The sequence below is a fragment of the Dermacentor andersoni genome, chromosome 1 (assembly GCF_023375885.2).
Source record: "Dermacentor andersoni chromosome 1, qqDerAnde1_hic_scaffold, whole genome shotgun sequence".
Classification (NCBI taxonomy): domain Eukaryota; kingdom Metazoa; phylum Arthropoda; class Arachnida; order Ixodida; family Ixodidae; genus Dermacentor; species Dermacentor andersoni.
Window position 1 is genome coordinate 36,680,013 of NC_092814.1, and position 8,570 is coordinate 36,688,582.

Sequence of the window (8,570 nt, forward strand, 5' to 3'; positions counted from 1 at the left end):
CCGGTACTTCTCAGTAACGAACGGCATGCGCATTATCAGCATTACATAGCATAGCGTTATCAGTGTGACGCAGCATTCTCAACAGGAAAGTAGCGGGCGCGGCGTTTTCAAGAAAGGAAACGCAAGCAAGGCAGATGACGATTATCGTTGTGTGGCAGATATACACCCCAAAGGGTGTACCTTTGTCCAACACTCTTAAAACGATTGCACCCTTTGGGGTGTATATTTGTCCCACAACAATAATCGTCATCTGCCTTGCTTGCGTTTCCTTTCTTGAAAACTCGGCGCTCGATCGCTACTTTCCTGTTGAGAGTGCTGCGTCACACTGATAACGCGCATGCCGTTCATGACTGGGAAGTATCGGGCTCGCAGCGTTAAAGAAAGGAAACGCGGGCAAGACAGATGATGATTATTGTTGTGGGACAAGATAAGCCCCAAAGGGTGTAAAGTTTTCTAAGAGTGAAGAGTGTAGAAACGTTGCCCTCGTCTTTTCCTTCCTCCATGGTTTCATATCTGGAGCTATGGTAGGCTTCAACGTGTAATTATAGACCTTAAAATAAAGTAGGATGTAGCTGTTTAGAGTCAGCCATATTTGGCGAGAGCAATATATTTGTAAGCCTGAGCAATCGCCATATCAACCTAATAAAAATGTACACCCTAAAAAAAGTTTACACCCTTTGAGATGTTTATCTGCCACACAACGATAATCATAATCTGCCTTGCTTGCGTTTCCTTTCTTGAAAACGCCACGCCCACTACTTTCCTGTCGGGAATGCTTGTCATGCTGATAACACGCATGGCGTTCGTTAGGAAGTGCCGGGCTTGCAGCGTTAAAGAAAGGAAATGCAGACAAAACAGATAACGTTTATTGTTGTGTGGCAAGATACAACCCAAATGGTGTAATTTTGTTTTAGAGTGTAAGAAAAGTTGTACAAGCATAAGCTACCCAGCTTAATCAATAATCACGTACCCCTTGTGTGCATTTGTGGTGTCATGGGAAAGCTTTGGTACACAAACCAACTAAAAAAACTAGCACAGAAGAAAAAGCGCCTTTTCAGAGTGGCAAAAAAAATGTGGTTCTGCCCCGAAATGGAAGAAGTATTTCACCTGCCTGCGCGAGTACAACAGCATTTTGAAGCTTTCCAAGAAAAATTTGATCACCAGGATCTTCTCAATATCATCCGAGTAAACCCGAAAAAATTTTGGAAAATACTCGCACCAAGTAGAAATCAGTCGCATAACATTACCATAACTAATCCTAATGGGTCCCCTGTTCCAGTTGAAAAGCGTTCTGACGTCTTCAATTCACACTTCTCTTCCGTCTTCACTTGTGAATCTTCCACCAACATTCCTGTTTTACCAAGATTTTGCGGCACTGAAATGCCTTCCATTGATGTAACTGCTGAAGTTATCGCAAGCCTAATCAATAAACTTAAAATATCTAGCTCCCCCAGACCTGACAACATACCATTGAAGATACTAAAAGCCACTAACGTCATTTCTAGCCAGATATTACAAATCATTTTTACCCAGTCTATAAGCGAGGGTACTATGCCCAAAGACTGGCAACTAAGCAAAGTAACCCCCGTTTTTAAATCTGGTAAGCGCTCCGACCCATCCAATTATCGCCCGATCTCACTTACATGTATTGCCTGTAAACATTTAGAACACGTCATATATTCCCAAATAGCGTCCCACCTCGACAGAAATTCTTTTTTCTTTAGCAAACAACATGGCTTTCATCCGGGCTTATCATGCGAAACACAACTTTTTGAATTCACCACAGATCTCCACCTAAACTTAGATTCTTCATTTCAGACTGACGTAATTTACTTAGATTTTTCAAAGGCTTTCGATCGCGTCCCTCATCACCAACTAGTGTCCAAACTTTCATGCCTTCACCTCGACCCACTAATCCTATCATGGATCATTTGCTTCCTGACAGATCGCCTCCAGTTCACCTGTGTTGGCGGTCGCTGTTCAGATACTACCAAAGTAATATCGGGTGTACCACAGGGATCCATCCTCGGCCCACTCCTTTTTCTTATATCATTAACGACCTCCCAACAGACATATCATCCACAATACGTCTATTCGCCGATGACTGTGTTATTTACCATCGTGTCACTACTAATACTGACCAATCCATTCTGCAAAATGACCTAAATTCTATTGACAAGTGGTGCTCACGCTGGATGATGGAACTAAATGTCTCCAAATGCAAGTTATCACGTAAACGCTCTACATCCGAATTTCTATACTCTTTGGGCACTGTGAATTTATCTGAGGTCGACAGTTACCGCTACCTTGGCGTTATCATCACTAACAAACTAAATTGGTCGAACCACATTCAACAAATAACAGCCGATGCCTCAAGATCCCTTAACTATATTAAAAGATCCCTATCCTTGTCTCCTCCATCGATTCGTAAACTAGCAGATTAAATTTTCATCCGTACCAAATTAGAATATGCGTCTACAATTTGGAATCCGCATCAAAAGTACTTGATTGACACTTTAGAAGCTACTCGAAATCGTGCCTCCCGCTTTATCTTATCGAATCATGACAACACTACCAGTGTTACTAACTTGAAGTTATCTATTGGTCTACCCCTTTTAGCATCAAGACGCATAATTTCGCAACTCTGCCTATTCCATAAATTGTACTACAACTTTCCTGACCTTCGTTCCTCACTTTAATTTCCACCCATTCGCTCATCACATCGTCTATTCAATTCTTCATGTATCCAACGCCTTCATGGTTCTACAAACGCTTTCAACAAATCCTTCCTTCCCTTTGCAATAGAACAATGGAACTCTCTCCCGGAATCCATAGTGGAAGAGCGAAACCCTGGCTGGCTGCGTAATGTAATGCTCGCTCCTATATCCTCCATGTATGAAGCTCTGTGCGCCAGACCATGGATGCCATATTGTAAGCTCTGATTGGCCCAGAGGGCTAATACATCATCCCTGATTAGCTCAGAATACCATTACAGAATTTGATATGGCGGAATATGACGATGCATCCAGCATAGTACAGAATAACTTTACCCCAGAAGACCATCGTGCCATCAGTAAGTGTAGTACGCGCTGGCATATATAGAAATTATGTGAATTAGGGTGCCGGTATAATGCAAGAATTCATTTTGTTCGATGCTATGCCTTTCTTATCATCTGCTGCTCAGGCATGACCAACTTTGGTGATAATGTCATAGGTGTTCTGTGATAATGCAGGACGTGCCACTCTGTTCACTGACAAAGGGCAAAAAGGAAAAGAATGCGAATAGAATTGCTACATCATCCTTGCTTAGATTACACTTAGTGAAATTGCGGGTAACTTTTTGAAGTGTGTTTGTGCACGAATTCACGAATGTACTTCTCAAATTGACTGCTAAATGGCTGTGTTCTACGACCTACTCAGTATATTGCAAGCATGAAGGATGACATCAAACAATCAATCCTACATCACAATGTTCGAGATTGGGAGGAAAAAATACTACCATGGTAGTATTAGTGCATGGTCGCACAATACACATGGTCACAGGTTCGATCCTGGCCGTGGCAGCTGCATACTGATGAGGACAAAATACAAAAATGCTTGCATGCTGTTTAAAGAACCCCAGTTGGTCAAAGTTAATCTGGGAGTATCCCACTAGGGCATGCCTCATAATCAGATCAGTGATTTTGACATTAAAACCCCAGAATTTATTAACTTTTTATTGATGGAAATAAAGATAGTACTACATGTTTTCATCATCATCATAATTAAAGTTATTAGTAGCATTGTTTGTTATTCCAAATGGGGCCAAGTGTGTTTATGCCCTCATACTCTTTCCCTCCTGAAGGGTAACCAGTCAGATCTCCATCTGGTTAACCTGCTTGTTAACCTACTTGCCTCTTGAACAACCCCCCGTCACATTCAAACATATTAAAAGCTGGCACTCATTCAAAGCCGTAGTCGAAGAAGTGTGCCATTCATGATAAAATTCCAAGTTCGGTGAATTTGGTAATTACTCATTGAAAGTGGCAGAGGCACCTTTGGCTCAGGTTAAGATCAAGATTCCACATGACTGCAAGAAAATTTCTAGCGAGAGCAGCATTCCAGGCACATTGGTAATCCATTACTCAAGTAATATTGCAAAAAAAAAAAAAAGACACGTACGTAAAGGAAGAAGACACACCTAGTGCAAACTTTCAACTAAGTTTATTGTACCACTGAATCGGTTTTATACATGTGAAGCAGTGTAGACTGCGCATGCACTTACATGAAAATGAACTGCACATTCGTGTAACATAGTTAAGAGTCATGTGATGCCAGTCAGATTTCCATCTGGTTAACGTGATTGTTTACAGTGGGCATGGCAGTGGGCATGGCAGCAGCAGACACGGCAACATGCTGAGCAATCCTTTTTGCTTTGTGCTGCAGGTCTTTCTCGGAGCTCTGCTGGCGCCACATGATTTTCATCAAATGACACGTGGCAACCATTTTCAAGAATTTGATGCTGTATCAGTGACACTGCTCTACGATGGTGTCATCTCAGGACTGGATCATCCCTGGCTATCAGCGACTATACCTTTGACGACATTGGCGACGTCATGTCACGTGGCACTTCCAACGACTATAAGACTACCACTGGAGTCGTTCTTTGCCAGTGGGCATGGCAGCAGCAGACACGGCAACATGCTGAGCAATCCTTTTTGCTTTGCGCTGCAGGTTAGTGATTTTAAATGTGAACATTGTTACCGAAGTAACGACCGTTTTTTAGTGCTGCTGCCCTGCCCACTGGGTGTTCAGAGCTTTCTGTCTTCTGTTTTTTCATTATCAAAAGATCTGTTGTCTTACGGCGATATTGAATCAAATCCTGGTCCGACAGAAAAAGAAATGCTAGTGGAAATACTATCTGGCCAGACTTGAATTCAACAATGGAATTGAATTCAACAATGGAATGTCTGCAGGTATTCCAGAACAAGATACAGGACAAACTTTCCTCTTTAACTCAGCGGATTGATGGTGTTGAGAGGCAGCTATCCAGCCTGAAGGTCTTAGCCACGAAGGTACAAGATATGGAAGCCGCAATATCAGAACTTCAGGGGCAGTTTACTTCAATTAGGAACCAGATGGACGACTTGGAAAACAGAGGCAGGAGAAATAACCTGATCATTTATGGTACAGAGGAAGATAGCATGGAGTCTGGTCAGGAATTGGGAATGAAAGTAACCCATGATGTTTTTCAGAAAAAATTTGGTTTAACGGTGAGTGGCGTCGAACGATGCCATGGACTGGGAAAAAAGCAAGCAGGCAGGGTGCGACCAGTCATTCTGAAACTCCTCGACTTTCGTGAAAAAATGTCAATATTACGATCAAGTCATAAGCTTAAAGGCTCCGGAATATCGATAGCCGAGGACTATTCAAAGTGAGTTCAGGAAATACGTAAACAACTGTGGAAAGGTTGCGAGAAAGAGAGAGCAGACGGAGCCAAGGTAAAACTAATCTTCGACAAACTAAGCATTGATAGCGTCTTATTTGGTTGGGACGAATCAAAGGGTTCTCGCTACAGGCTTAAAAAAAACTCAAACTGACTTTTGACTAAGACATCTTGGACCCTGAAAGTATTAAATGTCAATTGTAGGAGTATACACAACAAGACCACTCAGTTGGAGGCTCTTCTGCTCTTGCACAACCCAGATATAGCGGTCTTGACCGAGACTTGGCTTAATGACACCGTGTTTGACAGTGAGTTCGTTCCCACTGGCTACGGTTCGTATCGAAAAGACCGTGATAGTAGAGGTGGGGGTGTTAGCACACTTTTTAAGTCATTCTTGCGAATTTTTTTAATGCCTGAAATACCCAATGTAGAGTGTATTTTCTGTACAGCTTACTATGCAAATGTTAGATATGTTATTGCAGCAATATGCCGACCCCCTAATTCTACCATTGCCGTATTTGACGAGCTTAGGCAATTTTTGTATGCGAATGTAAAACCCGGTAATCGTATTATATTATCAGGAGATTTTAATTTGCCTAATGTAGACTGGGCAACATTCTCACTTAGAAAACATGACCCTCTAGGAAAAGCTATGCTGGACATTGCATTTGCCGTTGACTTATTGCAAATTGTGGAACAAAACACACGAATTCAAGGCAGTTCTCAGTCATTGCTTGACCCTTTTTTTTTGTCAGCGGATCAATTAGTGCCAAAACGAATTGCGAGATAGTACCTGGCATATTGGATCACGAGGCTGTACTACTCACCGTTACAGACACCATGTTAGATAAGAAATCTGAATGTTAATATTACCGAAACTTCTCTCGAGCCGATGATGTATCAATTATTGATATACTTTCGCTTAACTTTGACGACTTTTCAAGTAGCACGGGAGACATAGTGTCGCTGTTGTGCAGGTTTAAAAAAATAGTTAGAGTGCATTGATTGCTTTGTCCCGTTGTCGATTAAAAAGAAAAATCGAAATAATCCCTGGATCTCCCTTGAGACATTGCGGCTCCAAAGGAAACTGAAACATGTAAAGAAAAAATTTTAAATCGAAAACATGCAGTCGGTAAAACAAAAGATCGATGACATGTCTTAGCTTAAAAGTCAAGTGTGTGCCGATAAACAATGCTACTATGGTGAATCGCTACCAAGTTTCATAACCACGGCTCCAGATAAATTTTGGCATTCTATTTCTCCGACCTCCAAGGAATGTGATTTATTTCATGTTGGTGGTAAGGCAGTTCACAAAAGCAAAGAAATAGCAAATGCGTTTAACAAACACTTTAAGTCCGTCTATACAAATGATAATGATCTAATGCCACCTTTGGAAATGTCTGTGCCGCCTATACCCGATGTTCAAATAAGCGAACCAGGTATACTAAACATGCTTTTACAACTGAACACTAAAAAATCTGCTGGCCCAGACAACATTCAAAACACATTTTTAAAACGGTATGCAGAATGGACATCAAAGTACTTGCGCATTCTGTTCACAAGGTCATTGTGCGAGGAACATGTACCGAGTGACTGGAGGACAGCCAGAGTGAAGCCACTACATAAAACAGGACAAAAGCACTGCATTCAAAACTACCGTCCAATTTCTTTAACATCTACGGTATGTAAACTTTTGGAACACATAATCCATAATCATATCTCAGAATTCTTGGAAAAAAATATATTAACAAAGCATCAGCACGGATTCAGAAAAGGCTACTCTACAATTACCCAATTAGATTTAACAGTGCACGACTTTGTGAAAGCAATTAACAATGGGAAACAAATAGATGCTATTTTTATGGACTTTTCAAAGGCTTTCGACAGGGTCTCTCACAAAAAACTACTTTACAAATTGAACAAGATACTGAAAAAGTCCACACTAATTAATTGGCTCACAGCATACCTTGATGGCAGAGAACAATTTGTTGTTTTTAATAATCATTCTCCTCAATGACTTCCGGTAGACTCTGGTGTTCCCCAGGGCCCGGTCCTTGGACCTCTCTTGTTCGTTTTATTTATTAATGATATGCTGCATGGTATTCCAGTTATGGTTAAGATTTATGCTGATGACTGTGTACTGTACTCAGAAATATACAATATTACTGACCAGGAGTTGTTGAACGATGCTTTTCGACAAATTGTCGACTGGTGCGATGCCTGGCAAATGTCAATTAGTTTCGAGAAAACAGTCTTTATGTCTATTTCACATAAGAAGCATAAACTAACGTTTCCATACAGTATTAATAACATAATTATTTCTGAAGTAACACATTATAAGTATCTCTGACTCTGAATCACAAATGACCTCACTTGGGCTAACCACCTTGAATATGTAGTAGCTAATGCTAATCGCAAGCTTTATTTTTTAAGGAAGGCTTTGAAACTTTCTACTCCCACTGTACGCCTACTCGCATATAAAGCTGTAATTCTGCCGATGCTTGACTATGCATGTGTAATTTGGGACCCTTTTACAAAGACTGGCACTAACAAGATAGAAATGGTGCAAAGAAAAGCAGCTCGTTTCATTTATAACAGCTTCGGACGCACTTCAGTGACAGACCTCTTAACAAAAGCAAACCTGCCACCATTAATGCAAAGAAATCGTGTATCACGACTAAAATTCCTTTTTCAACTTATTAACGATCATTATAAGACAGATCTCACGGGAATAATTCCTTTTTCATCTGGTTATGCTACTAGGCAGTGACATAACCAAACAATAACCCCATTTAGTACACATAATAATTGTTTTAAGTATTCCTTCTTTCCCCGAACAGTGGTTGAATGGAATCATCTAACCAATGACCAAGTTTTAAAATCATCACTTTCAGCGTTTGTTTCAAGTATTGAGTAAAACTTTTTTATCTTGCTGTGCCACTGCTATGTTCAAGCTCTGTTGACCTGATTTTTACTGTTTTCTTTGCCTTTGCTATAGTGTTCTTTACATATGTATTGTTTCCCACCCTGCTAAAGTCCCCAATGGGGATTGCAGTATTGATAAATAAATAAATAAATAAATAAATAAATAAATAAATAAATGCCACTTCCAAGGAAATCAGTTCTTTTTCTGTGAGAGCCAGTG